Here is a 24,885-nt window from a genome sequence, read left to right as displayed (position 1 = left end):
TATAGTAAAAAAATTTTTATCACAAAACCTATTTCCCTAAATCTAAAAATTTATTAGGTACAATATTTGCCTTCCACATTCTCAATACCTTCATTGTACCAAATGTTTGCCACTGACAGTATCTATTGACATTTTTTCACCCTCCAATAAAAGTTCCATCACTGGCCCATTACACATTCCTAATAATATAGCTTGGGTTATTTTCTTAAGGCATCATCCACTTCTGGTACCACTTTTTGTATAGTATTTAGCTTTGCTGTGTAACAAACACCACCAAACCTCAGTGCCTTACAATAATAAACTTTCTCATTCCTATTACATGGAGGTTGACTCTGGCTGCTATGACTTTGCTTATCTCTGTCCCATATGAGCATTCATTTTAGGAAACACACTGTATGAGTAGCCTTTGTCTAGAAGAACATGACTCCCTTGGAAAACGAGCAGTTTTTTTCAGCCTATTTTATGCTTATAAATATTTTGAAAGCCATTGATTGTTTCACATCATAAATAGTCAAAATATATTATCTTGGCAGAGGTAAAGAGCATGTGATATCATAGCATTTTTAAGCAGAAACAAATGTCTTAGTACACAAGTGAGAGTGCTGGATTTTTATTTCTTTTCTTCCTTCTTTCCTTCCTTCCCTCCCTCCCTCCTTCCCTCCCTCCCTCCTTCCCTCCCTCCTTCACCCTCTCTCTCTCTCTCTCTCTCTCTCTCTCTCTCTCTCTTTCTTTCTTTCTTTTATAGACAATGCTTTTCTGTTTTAATAGGAGCCCTTGAGGTAGTACTCTGAGTACCCACACTGCAGAGAGTCTCTCTGCAACGGTGACTGTGAGCATTATTTTGCTGTTATTCATCAAATCTTAGATTTGTTAGATCTAATAGATCTTCAGAGGTTATGTAAGTAACCTTATTATGATAAATATGAGAACAGCAAAGGGTAAAGATATATCTTTCAAAGGGTAATAATATGAGTTTTTGTCTAAACAAGGGACAGAATTTGGCTCATCTCACTGTTAGTGTAAAATTTTGCCCACTACTTTATGCTTATTCCTTCTATAGCAACATAAATTTATTTAGTAAAACTAATTGCTATTAAAATGTATAATTAAAATTTTATCTTCATCTCCTTTTCCCAGTCATATGTATAAAATCTGTCAGCTTGGGATAAATTATGCAGCATGTCTATATGATAGTAAAAATATAACCCTTCATCTTAGGCTTATTAATATGACAAAGATTTAATTCTCACTCATGTTTAAATGCATTTCAGGCTGACCATGGCTCTGTTCTCTGTGCTCTTTCTTCCATTACTAAGAATAAAAAGAAGATACTGCCTAGTTTATAAACTGTTTTGTGGCAATAAGAAAGATAGCAGGACCATGAAATAACATTATTTTTTTTCTAGAAAGTCATTCAAATAACTTCTGCCCGTGTATCATTGGCTAAGACTGATATTAATGGGATTGATACAATAATTTTCCCATAGGTAAAGGTTCAGAGCAGAAGAGGGAGGGCAGGAAATATTTTGACTATGGTATAATTTGCATGCACATACAATATCTCAGAGAAAAATAATTTTCCATCTTTATTACTTTATCAGAATAATAAATTACAAAAGATATTTGATTAGAAAAGGACTGAAAATATGTAGAAAATTATGTTCTCATTGGCTTTATCATGACATATATACCAGGATTCTGCTTTCAGCATAGAAAAGTAAGTTCCTAGTAAACCAATCTTCCCACAAATAAAACCTATTGACTCTCAAAAACAACTACCTGAGGGCACTGGAGACGGAAGCTGATAAGCACCCTTTGAAAGGGAATTGAAACTTGGAACATGTAACCAGTGGGGAACAAATATGTTCTTTTTTAATTACTCTGTGAAAAAAACAATCATAGCAGCAGTACTGGGCATAGGGTGACAAACACTGATAGAAAACAAAAATCACCCTCATTTTGTCAGAGAAATTAGGGGAGAGAAACCAGGGCTTCAGCCAAAGAAAAATCCAGAGAACAGGAATCCCTAAAACCTGAATCATTGACATTTGGAGTATGCATGCCTGGGCAAGCTGAAAGCAATTAGGAGTAAAGGTTTAAAGAATTAAACTACAGTTTGAGCCACTGACACTACAGATAAGTAGTTTTTAGAGTCTAAGTTTTCCTCTAAACAAAAACATCAACATTACTTGAAGCACTGTAGCAAAATTTAGAACCTACACAACATAATATTCATAATGCCCCAAACTGAGTCCAAAATCACTTCATATACGAAGAGCCGGAAACAATGACTCATTTTAAAGGAAAGAGAAAATCAACTGATGTCAACTTTAAGATGACCAGATGTTGGAATTATTAAACAAGAATTTTAAATACAGTTACTATAACCATGCTCAGTGAGATTAAGAGACACTTGCAATAAATAAGGGAAAGGAAGCCTCTGCATAGAAATAGAAAAATAAAAAGGAACAAAACATTAAAATATTAAAATTAAAAATACCAGATCAAAAATATAAATTTCTTGGATAAAATCAAGTAGCAAAATGAAGATAATAAAGAAATCTAAGCAACCTTGAATATGGATCAATAAAAATCATTCAATTTGAAGAAGAAAATAAAAAGACTGTGAAAAAAATATAAACTGGGTCTCAGCGATTTTTGGGTAATTTCAGAAAGCCTAACACATAGGTAATTAATTTCAGAAATATTTGAAAAAATAGTGAACTAAAACTTCCCAAATCTGGAAAAGACATACTTATAGATTCCAAAAGACCAGCAAACTCTAAATAAAATAAATTTGAAAAGAATCATACCTAGCCAAAGTTATGATGAAAATCTTGAAAGCAGCCAGATAATAAGAACACTTTACCTACTGAGGAATGATGATTCAAATAATGGTGGATATGACATCAGAAACGATTAAGAACAGACAACAGTAGAAAAACATTTAAAATCTAAAAAGAAAAAAATAAATAAAAACCTAATGGTTAACCCAGAGTTCTGTATCAAGTAAAAATAGAATAGAGTTTTTAAAAAGAATTTTCAGATAAAGCAAAACTATGGAAAACAAATTGCTCTTCAGGCTTGAAGAGAATTGATGTTAGAGAGGAACTCAAACCTTTGAAAATGAAAAAAGTTTAAGTAAATAAAGATTTAAAATATAAATATATGGTTAAATTTAAAAATAACAATGTATCATAATTTCCTTAATATATAAGGTTAATGTAGAAAATTGACTGTTTTACATACCGGTAGCAAACACATGGAAAATAAAATTTTTAAAAATTAAATTTGCATTTACCCCCAACTTGTAAAATGCTTTAAAAACTCATATGTTCAAGATCTTTATGATGTAAACTATGGAGAATGAGAGAAATTAACAAAAAACCTAAATAAATGAGGCAGCAGTATTACACATTCATGGGTAGGAAGAATAAATATTATTAAGATGTAAATCCCTCAAAGTGATCTATAAACTTAATGTAATCTCAATAAAAGTCTAGAGAGCTCTTTTATTGAAACTGAAAAATTGATTTTAACATGCATGTAGAAATGCAAATGACCTAGGTTAGTGAAAACAATGTTAAACAAAAGAAAACTTGGTACCTACACTATCAGACTTTGAAAATTACTACACTGTAAAAATCAAAACAATGAGTATTGGCCTAAGGATAGATACATAGATCAATGGAAAAGAGTATCTGGAAATAGACCCTAGTATACATGGTGAATTGATTTCAACAAAGATGCCAAACCAATTCAATGGTGAAAAAATGTATTTTCAAAAGTGACATGGAAACAACTTGATTATCAATTTGAATATGTAAAATAAATATAATCTCAACCCTCAGTCACACAAAATTAGCCTAAATGGTTTATAGGCCTAAATACAAACACTAAAACCATAAAACATCTTTTAAAAAACAAAATAAAAATAATCTTGGAGACAAGGTAGGCAACACATCTTAAATAGAACATGTAAAGCAGAATCATAGAAAAAAGTTTCATAAATTGAACTTCATAAAATTTTAACATCTTTGCTCTTTAAAATAGACAAACATAAAGCAATAATATACAATTAATCATAAAGCAACCAAATAAAGAAATAGAAGATACATATATATAAATGAGCTTTTATCTAGAAAATAAAAACAACTCTTACAACTCAATAGAAGGCAAACAACCCACTTTTTTTAATGTTCAAAAGATTTGAATAAGTAATTTATAAAAGAAAATATACAAATTACCAAAAAATACATAAAAAAGATACTCAGCATCAGTAATTAACAGAAAAGTACAAATGAAAACACAATGAGCCACTGCTAAAAACTGAGCTACCGTTCATAAAATTGTTCAAAATTAAAAAGACTGACAACAACAATTGTTGGCTAGGATGTAAAGTAACTGAGAGTCTCATAAACTGCTGGTAGGAATGTAAAATGAAACAATTGACAAATAGTTTGTCATTTTCTTATAAAGTTAATAATAAGCTGGCAATATGACTTCGTCATTTATCTCCCAGTTATTTACACAAGGCAATAAGACTAGATATCCACACAAAGATATATACATAAAGGTTCATATCTTCATGTGTAATACCGCCAAATGGAAATTACCCAAATATTCATCATCAAGTAAACAAATAAATTAAAAAGCAAACAGAATACTCCATTGAATATTCCATTGAATACTACTCAACAATAGGAAGGAATAAACTATGGATACATATAAAAACATAGGTGACTCTCAAAATAATTTTGCCAAGAAAAAGGAACTAAACATAAAAGATGATAGTATAGTATGATTCCCTTTGTAAAAATGCAAATAAATTATGGTGACAAAAATTGGGTAAGTGATTACTTGCAGCTGGGGGTGGAGGGAAGGACTGAGTGCAAAGGTACAGGAAGAATCTTTTAGGGATGATGAAAATGTTATATATCTTGATTGTGATGGTAATTTTATGAGGATACACAGCCGTCAATATCCAGCAATTATGTTTTAAATGAATTTAGTTTCTTGAATGAACTTCCTCTCAATAAAGTTGATATAAAAAATATTTCTATGTTTCACTGATTTTTACATTATCTTGCTACCATAAAATCTAAAAATAATAACTTCTTTCTGCTAATAGTAGCCTAGATTATTCTAGATCAACCATTCTTCTGAGAACAGCTAGAAAATATGTAAATAATATTTAAAAGTATCTACATGAAGGTATCACCAATACCTTCTAAAACCATCCAACTTGAGAAGTTAACATATCAGAGGGAGAAGCCCAGAAATGTGTGCATAATATTCAGCATAATGATTTTTTTTCTTAAAGAATTTGTTGACTTGCAAACTTCACCTGAGAGGCTGAGAAGCTGTGCAGAGTATCTGACAATTGAATAGAATTCATTGAAAAAAAAAAAAATAGAATACAGGAACCACCAAATAGGTCTCTGGTAAATATTTTGGTTTACCTGTCTTCCAGGACAATTCTCATGTACACTGACGTGGAAAATGAGAGAACTGAGAAAGAAGCAAATAATTCTACTGGGAGGGAAAACCATATATAATAGCTGATGTTGTTCTAAGCTTTGAAGATGAGTTGTATTTTTCCCACTGAAGTAGTGTGGAGGCTATATCTAAGCAGAAGGCATAATTATCAATTAGTCCTTTCTAAGTTTTCTAAAAGAGTTTTCTTCTCTCAGCACACAACAGGAGGAAAAGACAAACAGGGGGATTCAGGAAGGTACTGAGGAGGTTCCAGCTTTTTCTCAGAAAAGATAATTGTCTTTGCTTTCTCAGTTTCTATCCCACAGTTAATCTATACTTTTCCAGAAGCAGAGTAAGTTCTGAAAACTGTCATTTTCAGTATGCAGTAGCTGTCAGAAGGACTTTAAATACCAAGAGAATGAGCACTGTCTTTTAGAGCCTTTTTATCCTCAAAATCATTCTTAAAAATGACCTAATTTTGGGGGTGGCTCCATAGTATAGTGGTTAACACGTCTGCTTTACACGCAGAAGTTCCTGGGTTCGTGTTCCAGGTGGAGCCAGGGACCATACCCCAGGTGCGCCAGGCCCCAGGTGCACGCAGAGTGTGGGATGAGATGCCCCACTTTTAAGAGATCCAGTCCTTAAGGGGAAATGGCAACATCCATAGGTCAGGGGTGGAAGTTGGGGAGGGGGGCGGGGGGAGAATTTAAAGGGAGAAAAAATGACCTAATTTTTAAGTAAATATTGAACAAAAAAAAGTCTTTAGCTGGCTTTTACCAACCTCAGTGATGACCTTGGGGTCAGAAACCTGACATTTTGTTCATGTTCTGTTAATGTATGAACTTGACCACTTATTTCACATCTCTGGGCTTCAGATTCTGACAAGGCCATCAGACTAGAATATTATGCCACGAATGGCATGCCTACAGTGGCAGAAGAAATATTAAAATGCCCCTCAATTTATTTGGTATACATCAGGCTAACTGCATTTCTGCCTACTATGTGAACAGTTCCATGCTAAGTCTGCTATTACTGATGAGTTACCCAGAAACATTACCTATATCATGATAATTTCTGTAAATATTAGAAGATTGTTGAAGGGTTCCTGTATTAAACATTAGGACCATGTCCAAAGGGAACTGTTTCTCATTACTTTCCTTTGAAAGTTTCCCTCCTTCTTAAACTTTCTCATTAACTTAGCTATTTCCTTCCTGGGATATCAAAGCAGCTGAGGCAGAGGGCCACATTTATGGTATGATGATGAGTTTTACAGGATCAATTTTTAATTTTTAAAATGCCTAATTTGGAAGGCAAGAGAGTCATGCAATTAAAGCAAATTACAATTAATAATGATTATCTCTAGGAAAAAAAGTTCTCCTGGTATTTCCAGTATCATACATCTCCTACAAAACTAATTCCAGAGCCTTTCACATTTACTTATTATCTATAGATTTTTCTGCTCTTAATATTCTCTTTTAACAGGAAAATTGAATCCCTTGGCTAAGATCAACTATGTGATGTGGACCTTGAGCCATAAATTATGGTTTAGTCTAATTTTAAGTTTCATTAATTTTGAGATATTTTGTTAAAAATAATGTCTGAAAGTCACAAACAGATGAAAACACACATATCCACCAACCACAAATATATCCTGTAGGCTGTGGTAAGAGACTGGGATTGTCATTTTTTGAGTGTTTCACTTTGTTTATGTTTTAACCCAATACAAAGTTTCCCTCTCAGTTGTCTCCCATAAGACATCAACTGCAAATCCTTGATTAAAAGCAGTATGAGAATGAAAAGAGGTAATTTCTTTCATTAACTCCTTTGAGGAAAAAAAAAAAAATCAGTCTAATAAGTAATAGAAAGCCATCAGTCTGATCTTAGTCCTTTAGGGAAGATTTTCCTCTCTAATATAGAAAAGCTTAATTGACTTGGCCCATTCACCCTACCTTGAATGTAAATGTGTAAACTCTTGCTTCTTGAAGCTGATACCATTAGGCAATATGCCTAAAGAAAGAGTCAACATGCTTTGCATGACAGAACAAAAATTAATAAATCTAGATACTTGATATCATCAAAGTAATCCAACCTAGAACTATTTGAAAATACATTGTTATATGTGGTTATTAGATAGCTTCTTTCCTTAAGCTACAGTTTTTCAGGTATTCTGACACCTGCAGTCAGAATGCATCCTAGACACATCCTAGACAAAGTATTACTAATTCATTAAATGAGTTGATGAACACAGAGTATTTAGACCTAGGTCTGGAATATAGCAAGAGTTATGTTTTTCTTTGTTGTTTTTATTACCTGAGCTCAAAACATTGGTATCCATATGACTACTCAACCTCTTCATTTGGATGTCTAAGCATCTCAAACTTAATAATACAAGCTCATATTCCTGATATCTTACTTCTAAACTCACCGTTGACATTATTGGTTCATGCCAAAACACCTGAAGCATTTCTTATTAATTTTTCTCTCAATCCTTACATTCAACAATTCGTTATAATTGTTGGTATGCCTTGTAATCCATCCAAATATGATTATTCTTTATTATCCCAACAGCTGCCACCTTAATTCAAGATACTAGTACATCTATCCTGACCTTTGAAATATTGTTTCTGCTTTCACTTTTATGCTGCTAAATTGTGTGCTCTACACAGGAGATATAATGATTCATTTAAAACATAAGTCAGATCATATTGCTTCTCTATTTAGACTTCAATGTCATTTCACCACTCTTAGAATATAATTCTTACCATGGTCTGAGGGACTATATAGTCAGACAGCTGTCAATGCCTTTGACCTTCTTTCTTTCCATTTTTCTCTCTCATTCATTTGATTTCAGTAACACTGGATTTATTGATATTCCTTAAAGACAGCATTTTTTTTTTCCCTGACTCAGAGTCTTTGTACCTACTTTTTCCACATCCTGGATCACCTTTTGCCCACACTTTGTTACAGCTTGCTGCCTCACTTTGTTCAGAGATCTGCCCAAGTATCATCTCAACAGATATGGTCCCTTACTAATCCTATTTAAAATAGTATGGTAGTAGCATAAAATAGTAGATTTGGATTAAAGTATCACAAAATCTTGAGACTTGATTAATATTATTGAGAAAAAATCACTAAAGATTTTTGCATCTCACTTTTCTAATCAATCAAATGAGGAAAAATAATGCATGATCATAGGGAGCGAAAAATTCTGAGGACATAGCTGCATGACAATGATTCACTAATTGCATAACACAGTTAAGGTATAAGATCTATTTTATGAGTGATTGAAAATAATTTGAAGTAATATTTATCTGACAGTGGTGATATGGCAAAACCATATATATGTATACTTATGTTGATATGATGCTTTGGATTTTACAATTTTACCAGTAGTATTCAGTGATCCTCAAAATGATCCTATAACAATAAAAAAGATATAATACTATTATAATAATTTATATATGAGAAAACTGAGACCATAAACAGTGAAATAATATACTCACAGCCTATAAGTTAGATTTTGTATTTATTCTAATGTTTTTATAACTACAAATTTAGTACTTTTTTGCATAACACCATACAACAGAAGATCTAAATGCCAAAGAGAAAGATATAAACCTAAATACTCTATCTAGTTAAGATTCATGTTGATAAATTATCCAGTAATTTCTAATTTATTGATGCAAATACTGAACCATTCCTCTTTACACAAGGATAAACTTTTTTCTATTACTACAGTTACAAAAGCAAAGAAATTACAAAATAGTTTACAGAGAGTTAATAGCACTCTTTGAGTTCCTTTGTTGTCACAAATGAAAGGCTTTCATAGACCATAAAATTAAATTACTCCATTGCCAATTGCCCAGCTGCATTACAAGACAACCTACACATATTTTTTAATTGAATGAAGCAAGCTTGCTGTGTTTTCTTCCTTTCTCACTAGTGACACAAGGTGTGTGAAGTTTTCCAAAGGGAACACCCTCCTTGAAAAGATTTACTCCTGACAAGCTGTCAAAGCAGTGTAGGACCAAGGTTCCAAGGAGCAAATATAAATGAGTAATGCCATCCTAACCACAATATATAATCAGGAGACTTTTTCAGGCATAGACCCTTAAGATACATGTTTCAGAGACTTAAAAAATACATTAGTATTCTAGATATGAGAAATACTCTGGGACTACTCAAGCCTTATTACATAATTATCCAGGAATCATCTGCTTTAAGTCAAATAGTAATATGATATCTTTTAATAATCATGGATTCAAAGTTTAACATGTCAACACACAAATCAGCACACCACACAAAGTTTTACGTTTGCAAATATATGTCTTTGTTCATTGTTTAAATTTTTATTGATTCCTACTATGTGCAAGATTCTGTATTAGATGCCAAGGAAAACACAGAGATAATTGTTGCTTTTCTGCCCTATGATGGTTGTGCTCTAGAAGGAGCAATGAAACATTTATGTAGATGGTCATAGGATGAAGAAAAAAGTAATAATTTCTATGAAAGCAGAAGATAGTATCAAGATTGAGGAGTTTGAAAGAATGATGACTCATTACAGTTTCTAAGTTTTAGAGCTGGAAAGTAATTAGAAATTATCTATTCTCATTTTCGATAAAGAAATAAGAACCCCAGATGGACAATTAATTTTCCCTAGTTCATAGAGCTAATAGGTAACAGACACAGGAGAAAAATAAGTTCTCTGGTTTCCCTATTTTCTGATACTTATAAGGATGGATGTTGACGATGGTTAAGAAAACAGCCTCGGGGGCCAGGAGAATTGAACACCTGAATATATTAAATATCAGGTGGTCAATTGGTTGCCACATCCATCATTTAGAATCTTAGGCAGGCTCTCTTGCTTCATCAAACCCTGTTCCAGTGGGAGCCCTCGAGAAACAAACCAGAGCACTCAGAAAAGAAGTAAAAACCAATTCTAGCCTTCAACGATCCATAAAACATCTAACTTTTAAATTGTGTTGTAGCTAAGGATTTTGGCTCTCTGCCTATAACCATTAATACCAGTGCCCTGAAGTACTGCCATTATGACACATAAACCTCAATTTCCTGACCGTTCTTCTCTTCCAATACCCATGTTCATACTGGGTACTATTGGATAGTTACATCTGGATAATTCAATTTGTACCTCAAGTATAAAATATTTAAAGCTGATTTCATTACTTCCCTAGCTTTGACATGTTTCTCTCTTTCTATCCCCTCTCTCACTATAATTAGAAATGCAAGAAACTAAAATGACTTGTAAATTCTTTATTAATAATTCATTTCTATCCTTGTATCTTCCTCCATGAAAGCTTCTCTGGCTTTGCTTTCTTCTAAACTCTACCACTTCCCAGATTTGACAAGTTTTTTTAGAGTCCTTGGGGGTTAGCATCTTCAATTGTAAAATAGGAATAGTAATTTCACTTTGTCTAATAAGGTCGTTATGGTGGGAACATGGAGGTTATTGAATGACTTTTCCTGCTTACTTACATTTTCTATAAAGGGCATATACTTTAATAATAACAAAAGACTCAAAACTTAAAGCAAAAAAACAACCATGATGGTATTTTCTCACATGATTTGTGTGGTTATTTTAACACAAAAATAACATATATGCATTGTTTTAAATGCAAACAGTAATCACTGGTTATATAATAAAAAGATAAGTTCCTCTATGCATGGCAGAAAAATTGTGTTCAGCAAATTACATTTCTTTTTCATGGGAACAGCCAAATAACTACATTTTCAGCCTCACTCGAAGTTAGGGATAGCCACATGACTGTTTTATAGCCAACACATAAAAGTGTAATGTGTCACCCTCAGGTCTTGATCTTTGCTCTTCATGATCTTTGCCGTTCCTACAGATAAATTTCAATTTTCAGGAAAATTTTGGAAGCCACAGGAAAAAAAGCTACTACAAACTTGATCATCTGGAGTTCCCAAATGACTGCATGAAGTAAAAGATACTCGGTTGCATCATTGAGATTAGTGCAGAATCTCCATGGATTGATAAGTGAGCAAAAAATAGACTTTTGTTGCATTTGAACCACTGTTCAATTTGGAGTCTATATATTACAACAATAAGTCAATTATAAATATGTTTGGCTTCCCAAATTAAATGCTTATAATAATTAAAGTAGACTAGGTTTGTTCTGTGGTAAACACAGCCCAAAATCCACAATGGTTTAACAAAGTAAAATTTTATTTCTTATTCTTAAAAACTTCTTGTCAGTCCTGGTCAGCTGTCATATGTGTGAGTCAGCCATCCAGACTGCTTTTATCTTGAGGCTCCACCTTTTCCACACAGACTCTCTACACAGAATACAGAGAGAGACTGAAGAGTTTTCAAAAGACTCGAAGGTCACTCTCAGTCACGTTTTATTTACTAGAACTATTTTTATGGCTCTAGGTAACTGTAAGAAGTCCGGTAAGTATAGCCTCTGTATGTTAAAGAAAGAAAGGAGGAATGGATATAAGTAAATACCAGTCATGTCCACCACATGACTGTTAACTATTTCTTATGTGGCTTACCAAATATATTATGAACAGGCAAGAATATTCATAAAATATTAGATGAACGATAGTCTACTATAGTGTTTATCTCTTTCATTTTTATATAATATATTTTGCAGATTAAGATACAAATAATTCATTTTAACTGCTGCTTTTATGTACTATGTCCTCTATTGGTAAACATTTAATTTATGTCCACACAGTTTCTCTGACAAGCAATATTGTAGTGAACATTTTTGAGTACTTACAAGATTATCTATGGGAAAAATTCCTAGAAATAAAATTGTTAGGCAACATTTGCATTTTAATTTTTATATATACTTTTATGATTATATATATGTGTGTATATATATAATTTTCTTTCAATCAGTTTGCATCAATTTATATTCATATCAACAGTTTATAAGGGCAGTTGTTTTCTTTCAATCTTTCAAATTTAATACATTAGCAAAACTGTGTGGGGAGGATGTCAGCCTATAATCTGCATATTATCCCATCATGTATTTATTTATATTTAACTAAATCAACTTTTCTCAACTTTCATTTTGTTTCCAATATCAGATTGTTAAAAATGTTGCACATAAATATGTATATGTTTTTTAAATTATTTTATTAGAATTTGCTTTTAGAAGTGGATTACTGAATTGAAGAGTGTGAAATATTTTAAGGTTCTTAACACATCAAATTTCTCTACAAACGGTTTTACCAATTTACACTTCCACCAGAGTTATATGGAACTAAGATTCCAGGCAGGAACCCAAAGATGTCCACGTCTGAAAGTCTATAGGTGTGGAGAAATTCCAGCAGAAAACTGGGACTTAATTTAAAGGCTACCTAAAAACCTGGCTCAGAGTTTAAAAAAATCTTCTATTATATTTTGTAATTGTAAATTCTCTCTATTATCAATTTAAGAAATAATTAACATAATAAAAGAAATGCAGAAAATGCATGTAATAAACAACATAATGATGATTGTTTTTTAGCGACATTTCATTAAGATGAGGAACAAGACACAGATGCTGTTTAAGACACTAGCTCATATAACCTATTCTCACCTTTTTTCTAGCAAGATATGCTGAGTTATAAAATTACATTTTCTGTTCTTCCTTGTAGCTTGTAATATGAATGAAAAATAGAATCTGCCAATTAGGTGTACTCCCATAAAGTTTAAAGGACACAAATGATAAATTAGAGACCATCTTTCTGCTCTTTTTTACTCTTCTGCAAGAAAATATTGTCGTGAAAATATTCTGCAGCAGCATTCCAGAGTGTCAAGAGACAATTAGTAGTGAGATTAGTGGCATTCATATCAGCGGAAGTTTCTTACTCTGGAATTTTTATCTCTGTATCAATTAGGAAAATCTGTGCTTGTCTTTCTTGTGTGTCTACAAGAACTATGGGAAGTGCCACTGCAGCCAATGATCAGCTGTGGCCTTAGAAGTAGTCTCCTAGGTTGAAGCATTTTTGTGTCATTCTGAATGCCATTCCTGAAGATTTAGCCTAGAATGTAGTCTTTGAACTCTTCTGGGGATTTTGTGAGCTGCCATTTCCTTTAATCACATTCCTTCCTTCTTAAAGTACCTTCCTTCTTAAAGTAGTTTTTGTAATTAGATCCTTACAAATTATTCATCTCAGAACTGGAAGTTTGTCTCTTATGACTAATATCTCCCCATTTCCCCAACCCCCAGAGCCTCTGACAACCACCATTTTACTCTCTGTTTGCATGAGTTAGACTTTTAGATTTTAAGATTTAATATATAAGTGAGATCATACAGTATCTGTCTTTATCTGACTTTTTGAACTTAGCATTATGCCCTCCAAGTTTATTCATGTCTTCATACTATTTCTAAAAACTGCATGCAAATCTACAATTATATTCAAAACTGTTAAACTTAACTTACAAAAATAATTAATGAGATGCAACTAATGATACAAGTGTTTATTCTAGAAAGAAAGATATATATGAAAAGGAGGAAAAATCAGTGATCCAAGTTTTAACTGGGAACTGGAAAAAGAACACCAAAATGAAACCAAAGTAAAATAGAAATAATAAAAGAGTAGAAAAAATAAAACTAAAAAACAGACAAACAATAAGATATTACCAAAACCTAATTCTTTGGAAAGATAAAAACAAAATTAACAATACCCTAAATAGACTAATCAAGGAAGAAAAAAAAAAGAGAAAGAAATCACTAAAATCATGAACAAAGGAGGGATTTTTGCTACTAATCCTAGAGACATTAAAAAGATCATAAGAAAATAATATCAACACCATTATGCTAATAAATTTGACAATTTAGATGAAATGGAAAATGTCCTTGAAAAATAAAACTCACAAAAGATGACACAATAACAATGAAAAAATCTGAATAATCTTATATGTACTTTTAAAAATCACATTATCAAAAACCTTCACACAAATAAAACTCTAAGCCCAAATAGTTTCAAGTGTAATTGTTAAAGATTCAGGAAAGAAATAACACTAATATTACCCAGATTTTTTCAGGATACAGAGGAAGAAGGTGCTGCCAAAATCATTTTATGAGATTAACATAAACCTAATAGTAAAACACGACAAAGATGTTGCAAACAGTGAGGAATTATGGCCCAATATTCCTCATGAACATAGAGACAAAAATCTTTAACAAAATATTGTAAAATTATACTCAAAAATATATAAATTATAATACAATATAAACAATTAAATTTTATCCTAGAAATGCATGATTGACTTAATGATCAAATATCAATTCATTTAATTCAATATATAACAGAATTTTTTTAAGTGTGACTCTTTTAATATATGCATTTGACAAAATTAAATACCCATCCATTATAAAACTTAGCAAAACAGGAATAGTAGGAACATCACCTCAAATGAATTACTTACATTATATTTAATAGAGATAGACTGTCCACTTTCAGTTTAAGACCTGGAACAAAGCAAGGAAGCTCACTGTCTGCATTTCTATTCACCATGGAGATCCAATTGAATATGAAAACTAAAAGCAATAAAATATATAAAATTCAGAAATAAAAAGTAAAACTATCCTTTTTGGGAAGTGCTATTTTTGTTTATATATAAACAAAACAATAAATTTACAAAACAACCATTAAAACTAATGAATGAATTTAACAGGGTTACAGTATAGAGGGTTAATATAAAAAATACTTTGCATTGCATATACTAACAGGAATAAATGCAAAATAAAACCGTTTAAAAATCTATTTACAGTAAAAATATATAACAAGGAAAACCAAAATCTCCACACTAAAAATTATAAAATATTGTCATGAGAAATTAAAGATCTAAATAAATAAAATATTTTGTTAAGAATTAAAAGACTTAGTTTTGTTAACATGTCAATTCTCAACAAAATGATCTACACATTAAATGCAATTCCAATCAAAATTCTGTATGCTTTTTTTATAGAACTTGACAAGCCGATCCTAAAATATGTATGGAAATATAAAGGGCCTGGTATTACCTTGCTAAGCACTTTCTTACAGAGAACAGTTTTAGAATACCTACCATACTTGATTTTAAGACTTAAAGCTAAAGAAATCAAGACACTTGGGAGTGGCAAAAGGTTAAGCAAATGAGCAATGGAACAAAGTCAAGAGTTCAGAAATAGACCCACAAAAATATAATTGGTTGATTTTTTCACAAAGATGCCAAGATGAAAACTATTCTAATATATATTGCTGGTGCAATTAGTTTTCCATGTGGATTTTTGAAAATAAGAGATTCTTATACCATAGGCTAGAAATTATGCATAGACCTAAATGTAAAACCCCAAATTATAAGATTTTTAGAGGAGTTAAGCAAAGGTTTCTTAGAGCACAAAAAGCTTGAACCATTATAAAAACATTGGTAAATTGCACTTAACCAAAACTTAAAACTTTTGCTCCTTGAAATCACTGTTAACAAACCAAAAGGCGACCCATAGACTGAGAGATAATAGTCATAACACATGTTAGACAAAGGACACATATCCAGAAGATAAAAAGAACTCTTATAACTAAAAAATGAAAATGAAAACAAACATAGAAAAGAGGAAAAGATTTGAAAAACACATCAGCAAAGAAAATATACAAAGGATCAATAAGCACTTGAAGAAATTAAAAAAATTAGCCATCAATGAAAAGCAACTTAAAATCACAATAAAATGACACTACACCTTTTTAATGACTATGATTAGATAAAAATAAAAAAAATCAAGTGTTGGTGAGTGTATGGAGCATTAGACGTCCCACACATTGCTGGTGAGAAGTACAGCCAATCATAGGAGCTTGGGTCATTACAGAAGGAGAAAAAGTTTGAAGGTTCTGGGGTCTTTTCACAGAGAACAAGTTAAAAGAAGATTATCATTATATGTCAGTTAAAATATGACCTCTTCCGTTAACTTTTCATTTACTTGCCACCCGTCTCTTCCACAAAGCTGGACGAAGTATTTCCTCATTTTACTTTTTAAAAATCTACTGTATATCATCATCTTGCTAAGCAATGAAGTTAAAAGGAGTAGCCCAGACACATATTTCTGGCTGTCTTGGGATTTAGAATATATATATTTTCAAAATACTTTGTTGATATTTCTATTACAGTATGGTTATAATATTTTACATTTAGCATATGTGTGTCTGTATTCTCCATTAGGTTGTTAGCTGACTATCAATACAGATATATGTTAACTTGTCTTTTTGTCTTTTTTTTTTTATTTCACTGCACCTAATACAGTGGTTGGCACACAGTAGAGGAAGAGAGGGAAGAACAGCCCATTTCGTATAGTCTTTTATTATTTGACTATTTCTCAGAATCTGAGATAAACAACATTTCTATAAGATTCCGAAGCCAGCTCTTGCTGGGGTGTTCACATTTCATAATTATTTGCTGATTGTGATATCATAGACTTGAGCACATGTGGTTTGGACCCACACACTGTGCAGCAGAAGGCAATGGTAAACTACTGCTGCACTTTCTTTTCTTAATCTTTTTTTTATCTTTATCTTTTGTTTTATCTTGAAAACCCTCTGATGAGACAGTCCAAAATGAAATATGAGATAATACTGGAAGATAAGCCTTCCAGGTTGAAAAACACACAGTTACTGGGGAAGAGCAAAGAACAAGTAAGAATAGCATTGTTGCTAATGATGCAATGAGATCAGAGCTGAAAAGATGTCTAGCAGCTGATGCTCACAAAGGAAAAAGGAAAGTACGATGCTGCACGACACATAGAATCAGAACATGGAATGTAAGAAGTATGAATCAAGGGAAACTGGAAATTGTAAAGTAAGAAATGAGACATCTAAATATGGCAGCACTCAGCGTTAACAAATTAAAATGGACAGGAATGGGACATTTCTAGTCAGGCAATGTACAGAATGTTCGACTATGGAAATGACAGAAGAAATGGAGTGGTTTAATATGGAAGCAAGATATAGGACAGGCAGTTAGGGGCTATAATGCAAACTTGGATTGAATAATATCAAATAATATCAATTAGACTTCTAGGAAAACCTATTAACAAAACCATCATTTAAGTCTATGCTCCAGCTACAAAGGCTGAAGAAAATACAATTGAAAGCTTTTACACAAGTATCCAAGAAGAAATCGATCATACACCAAAACATGTTGATAATTATAGGTGACCAGAACACAAAAGTAGGAAATAAAGCAGAATCAAATGCCATTGAAAAATTTGGACTCAGAAATGAAGCAGAAGAGAAGATTGATTCATGGATTTCTGCAAAGCCAGCAACTTGCCCATTGCAAACACATGCTTCAAAAAACTGAACAGATGACTGTACACAGGGACATGACCAGATGGCCAATATAGAAATCAAATAGACTATGTAATTAGAAGGAAGAGATGGAGAAGCTCCATTCTCTCTGCCAAAATGAGACCAGGAACAGGTTGTGGTACTGACCACGAACCATTAATATCAAACATTAGAGTAAATCTGAAGAACACTAAAAGAATTGTAATGCCAAAATATAACATAAATAACATTCCTGATAGATTTAAAGTTCACATTAAAAAAAAAAAAATTCACTGTTAATTGACTGAAAACCAGAAGAACGGTGCATGGAAACTAGAAATGTTATTAGGGAAGAATGTGAAAAAATAATGCCAAAGTAAAAAGGAAAGGAAATTTAAGAGGGATGACAGAAGAAATGCTAAAAATTGTTAGAGACCAGTGAGAGGCAAAAATAAAAAGTGACAAAAGCAGGCTTAGAATTCTGAAGGCAGTTTTTCGATGACTATCAGACAAAGAGAACTACTGCAAAAGTCAATACAAGGACATAGGAGAGAATAAAAAACAAAAAACAAAAAGGGAGATCTCTACAATAAGATTCAAAAAATTAAAGAGAAATTCAAACCTACATTAGAAATAGTCAACGACCAACAAGGAAGCACATTAACTGACCAGGAGAAAATAAAGGGAAGGTAGAAACAATATACTGAAAATTTATACAGAATAGATAAAAAGATGACAGATACCTACAAAGAAGATTTCTATGAGGAACAACCTATAATTCTAGAAACATATGAAAGCTGCCCTGAAAGTACTGAGAAGAAATAAATTACCAGGAGTAGATGGGATTCCAACGGAATTATTTTAAGCCACAGAAACTGAATGTGTCAAAATCCCAGCAAAAACATGTCAACAATAATGAAAAACGAAACAATGCTCCACAGATTGGAAACATTCAATATACATCCCAATCTTCAAGAAAGGAGAACCAAGGAGTGCAGTAACTATAGGATCATTGCTCTAGCTTCCCATGAGAGTAAAGTGATATTCAGGGTGATGCAACCAAGGCTTCTACCTTTTACAGGGCAAGAAATGCCAGATGTTCAAGCTGGATTTAGGAAAGGATGAGGCACTCGAGATCTAACTGTGAGCATTTGCCAGATACTGAAATACTCTAAAGAACTGCAGGAGAAAGTTTGTCCATGTTTTGTAGACTATAGTAAAGCCTTTGACTGTGTCAGTGTTGAAAAGCTATGAGTTGCTGTGAGAGAAACGGGCAGGCCTCAGCACTTGATTGTACTGATGCATAACCTGTACTGTGAAGAGGAAGCTACTGTCAGGACAGGTAGGGAAAGACAAAATGGTCTCCTTAGGCAAAAATGTCAGACAGGGATGCATTTTTATTTCCCATTCATTTAATCTGTATGCAGAACATATCATACAAAAAACTAGGGTAGACTTGGAGGAAAAAGAAAGTAGCAATTATTTGAAACAGCTTCTGATGGAAGTGAAAAGAAAATGACAAAGCAGAGCTTCATTTGATTATCAAGAAGACAAAAATCATGACTACAAAAGATATATATAACTTTATCATAGATGACGAAGATACTGAAATTGTTAAAATTTTGCTCACCTTGGTTCCATCATCAGTTCAAATGCAGGCTTCAGCCAAGAAATCAAGAGTAGGCTGAGATTCAGAAGGGCAGCAATGGAAGAATTAGGAAAGATCACCAAGAGCAAAAATGTGTCATTAGAGACCTAGGCTAAGGTCATCCCCACCATTGTATGCCTAATTATTATATACTGATGCAAAAGTTGGACCATGAAGAAGGCTGATAGGAAAAATTGATTCATTTGAAATATGGTTTTGGAGTAGATACCCTGGATTCCCAGAAAGACAAATAAGTGGGCCTAGAGCCTGAAACATCACTGGAGACAAAAATGACAAAACTGAAGTTGTTCTACTTTGGGCACATCATGAGAAGGCAGAGTTCTTCAATAATGCTGAGAAAATAGAAGGCAGTAGGAAAAGAGAAAGACCAAATATGAGATGAACTAACTCCATAAAAGAAGCCAAAGGTGTGAGTCCACAGGAGCTGAGCAGGGCTGTTGAAGACAGGACATTGTGGACATCACCATTCATAGAGTCACCAGGAGTCAGAGCTGACTCAACAGCATGTGAAATACACACATGAAGCCAGCACAGTTTAAAGAAAAATAAACCTGCCTCACAAAAAGTTAACATGGGGCACAGGAGTCATTCTGAAGTAATTATCCACTTAATTTGACATTTATTCAGAAGTCCGATTACTAAGCTGAAAGCCAGTTTAGACAATATTAGCAGCTATTTCACAGTGATTTTCACAAGTGCTCATTTGTGCCTGCATGTGCGAAATACCTGCTGAGCATTTGGTTTGGGGACCAGCCATGTACAATATCCCAGCTGAGCCACCGTCTTTCCAAGCCAATCTTCCAGCCAAATGCTTAAGTGAACGCAGCTAATTGCTATAGGTCTAACGACAGCCTTAATCTTCTCTCAGCCTCCAAAACCACAGTTAATATATTGGTTTGCAACCTTAGAAGTTCCCCAGGTAAAAGTCAAAACTAGCCCTTGTAGACAAAGAGAGACCAGAAAGGGGCAGGCCACCCCAGATTGGTAGGTGGCAGGTTTAATAAGCAAAAGAACTTACACATGAGGCTTGCATTCAGCAAAAATGATAAAAGTTTATATAGAGGTCTTACAGAGTTCAGTCATACATAGAGTCCAGATGGCCTCAACAACACATTGCTCTCTCTAGGTTGTATCCTTGAAGTGGCTCTTAGTGCAGAAACAGTGGGTAGAATATATGTTCCAAGGATAGGGGAGGAGGTAAGGAGCCTCTGGATGCCTGGGTCAACCAGCAGTCACGTCTTCTTGATGACCTCCTCCAACATAGTAACATAGACTGCCCATGGAGTCCACACTGTGATTGTACAACAAACCACCTGATAAACCTCTCTTAATGTTTCCAGAAAGATCCTCTTTTCTTAATGTGCTAGAGTTACTAAGGAGGAGATAATCTAATTCTGTAGCATATTCCTAACCACTGTTATTTGAGAGTTTTATAGAGTTGACTCAATATTAGAGTCACAGCTGAAACAAAAAGGGCAGAAATTAAGAAATAAAAAGAAAATACTACTACCACTACTATTACTATTAACAAAACGATAATTTTGTTTTTACTTTCTAGTGTCCTAACCATATATGTGAGTTCAAAATAAATTCATGAGATAAAAATAATACACAGATTATCCAAATGAAGAAAGCGAAGCTAGGAGAACAGAGAAGCATTTAAGTCATAGAAGATAGCAATCTGGAGCTAGAAATGGCCTTAATGTTCCCCTAGTTGAACCCCACTTTAAAGATGAAGAAAGAAACTTGAAGGGAAATAAATATTACTATATTACAGAAATAATTAAAACTATCTTTGCTACAGAAACACTAATAGTGATTTCACTTGTAAGAGGGACAAGCTAAACTAGCTCCATAGGAGAGGGTAGCCTGAGTCATACTCTTTTTATTTTTTTCTAAAACCTTTGCAGTTGCTGTTTACTCTGCCTTGAAATATCCTTTCTTAGATACTTTGGCTCAATTCCTCATTTCATTCAACAAATGTCCCAGTTCAACAAATGTCACTTCCTAAGTGGGCCTTCTCTGATCTGACCACTGATTCTAAACTAACAACCTCTGTCACTGTCTATCCCTTTACTCCATTTTACTTTCTTTATGATGCTTATCACATCCTAACATCATAGTTTGTATTTATTTGTTTATCTGTTTATTTTCTATCTCCCCTTCTAGAATGTAAATGTCATAATGGCAGGGAATTTGCCTTATAGCCATTTCCCTGGTGTTTTACAATAGCTCCTGGCACAGATTAAGCAGTCAATAGTTATATGTTGAATTAATAGATAGATGAGTTTTCTGAGCAGCTCATAAAGGCCACTGTTTACAACAGCGCATAACACTATCTCCACAATCCCTTACGCCTGCAAACACACACACAGCAGCCACATTAACACACATGTGCACTGGCAAACATATACAAGAATTTTTGTCTTTATCAAATTCAGCAAATGCTGAGTATCAAAATATCCACTAGGTTCTGTTCATTTGGGTACAATATGTTATGGAAGAGAAATGGGCTCTTTGCCTTCAGAGAACCCATCGCCTGCTTATAATGAAAGAGAAGAAAAAGTCCTCTGATGCAGGCTCAAGTATCATTGACTGTTTAACTATATGGTATCTGATGACATCGAGATATAAACCGTTATGTAGGTAATAGTATATCGCCTTATGGCATCCTGAAAGAAGATCTGGAAAGGTTTCCACAAGAAGTTTTGGAAGAGGTAAATGAGCAACATTTCAATCAGAGAAGGATGAAGAAAGACATTCCAAATAAAGGCAACTATGCGAGAAATGACAAAAGATAAGAATGCAAGGCAGGTGCAGAAACCATGTCAAGTTCCTAGGGGACTGAATATGTGGAGGCAAGTTTACTAAATGCATATGTTGGTGCTAATTGTTGGCAACATTTGAATATCGTTGTGCACATTCAGAATTTATTTTCTTGATAATGGGAAGCCATTTATGATTTTTGCCTAAGGGAGAAACATTAAACAGCGGTTTTGTAGTGTTTATTTAATGTCGGGCATCGTTCTAAGAAATTTAATGTATATAATTTTTTAAAACTCTTCAGTAAGTCTCTGAATAAGAGTAGAGAGGTAAGGAAACAGATTCTTAGAAAAGATAAATTACCTGAAAGGGTAAAAACAGCTTGTAAATGCAAGGAGTAGTTTTAAGACGGGTCTCCTAATTTTGAGTTCAAGGTTTGTTCCATTCCACCTACCTTGATTAAATCTCCATTTTAAAACATTACTTTGGAGAGATGTTTTACGAGAGACTATGATGGAAAAAAAATGTAACTATGGAGTTCATTTAGGAATCTTTTGCAAAAAAAAGTCGGAAAAAATAAAATAATGAGTGTCTGAATTAGAACAGAAATAGAAATTAAAGGACAGATGGGATAGGTAGTGTGAGGTTATTACACAGACTACTAGACAACTGAGTATTTTCCCTCTGGGGTAGTTCGATTTTGAAGAAGAAAAGAAAAATTAAATTGCATTTCATTATTATTTCTTCATTTGGTCAACTAGCTTAAGGGAAGAAAAATGAAAATAGCAGAATGTAAAAGCAGGTGCTGTAAAAGACTTTTAAAAGAAATGGGCACTATAATTTCTTTCCTTCTCTATTCGTCTTAAAAAAGGGACAAATAAGCTTTCAACGTTTGTAGGTTTCCAAATCCACCCACTTACACCTGTTCAGAAACATCTGCTTTCTTATAAAATGGAAAATGAAAGGAAAAAAAAAAAAAAGGCCAGCTAATAATAACATGGTGAAGAGAAAAACTTTTTTTGTTAGTTTATTTAGTTTCATTTGGTTTTTCTAGGCTAAAAATGTAATTTTTAGAATGATATGAAACAAAACCATACATTATTGGTTAATGCTTGTGGACATCACCATTCATAGGCATGGATTTTGATTATTTTCTTATTTGTTAATATAGTTAGTGCATCCACTATTATCTCATAGTTTTATAGATATGTGGATATTCAGCGAGAAGGGAAAGTAGAAAGGTCAGCAGGACCAAGCTCATGTTTGCCTTGGAGTCCATGAACAAGGTATTTTTTTCTAGTTACCATGGAAATTTATTAGACTGCTTTATTCAAAAGAGTATCATGTCCATTTTATGTTTTTGAAAGTTTATCCCAATGACTATGGATAATGAAAGTAAGAGGGCGGAGGTAAAAGCAAGGAGATCCATTAAAAGTTTTTAACGACAGTTTGAGTAAGAAATTATTGAAGTTTGTGATTCGAGCAACGGAGATGATGACAAGTGTTCATACTTGGGATATACGTGGAGGAATTAGTATATCAGGTAATAGATTAGCATGGTGTTTATGTCGCTAAATTGATATTCAATAGGTGTCCATTGCATAGAATTTCCTTTATTTTAAGGAAGCAAAAAAACCTGTTATATTTTGAATAATGATTAACTTCATGAAATATTTAAAATATAGTTAAAAACTAGAATTTCTCTATTCAATACATTTGGTTTCATACCAAATTTCCCTCAGACATTAATAAAGTTACCCATAAAAGAAACTGACAATATAACACATACCAAGCACAATTGCTCATTTATGTGATTTATTCCTTATAAAATTATCAGTCTTTTTATGTCATATATCTGCTTTTAAACTCATTGCTGTTATTTTAGCAGAGATTATATTTAAGGAATGTGTCATATATATGAATTTCTACATAATTAGGTCATTATAAACACAGAACTATTTAAGAGTTTGTTTATTTCCCATGTATATGAGACTTAGATTACAGGTTTCTCTGTGCATGAGTAAAATATAACTAAGCCATTTGATGGCAAACATGGCTAAAGTTTTTAAATGGAAGCCTATTCTCAATCGAGAGAAATGCCTATTTAGTTGGAATTATATGAACAGTTTATATTTTCTCCTAAAGTATGTTCAAACTCAAGTAGTGCTTGTGTAATGAGATAGTCTACATTAAGCTCTAATAATGGTTTACTGCATGATCATCACAATGATAATGTGTGTAATTTATCACATCTGCCATTGAAAGAGCTCTAAGAATTTCACAAACAGCCCCTCATTAATCTATTCATTTAGTTCCTTTCCTCTTGAAAGTTTTAAAGCTATTTAAGAAATTCTGTAACTATGGAAAAGAGAAGGTTTTGCAGCATTCAGTAAAAAAAAAAAAATAGAGTGAGACACAGGGTCATGAAGAAGATAAATTCCAAGTGAAACTATCAAGAGAACTCACAACTATATATGTGATAGATTCCTGTTTCGTTAAATCAAAAAACAACCTAAAATATTTAGATCAAGTTTCTCATTTTAGAAGTCAACATCCCTGTCTAGTTTCTTACTCATCTGCTCTCCCTGGAGGTTTGTAGCATGCTGAAGAAGACCACGATGTCTATCACTCTAAAACATATCCTGTATTGCTCCAGTGCTGTGTAATTATATATTCAAAGATCGTTTCTCATGTAACTA

The sequence above is a fragment of the Pteropus medius genome, unplaced genomic scaffold (genome assembly GCF_902729225.1).
Source record: "Pteropus medius unplaced genomic scaffold, Ma_sr-lr_union100, whole genome shotgun sequence".
In the NCBI taxonomy this organism is placed as follows: domain Eukaryota; kingdom Metazoa; phylum Chordata; class Mammalia; order Chiroptera; family Pteropodidae; genus Pteropus; species Pteropus medius.
This window is presented reverse-complemented; position numbering follows the sequence as displayed.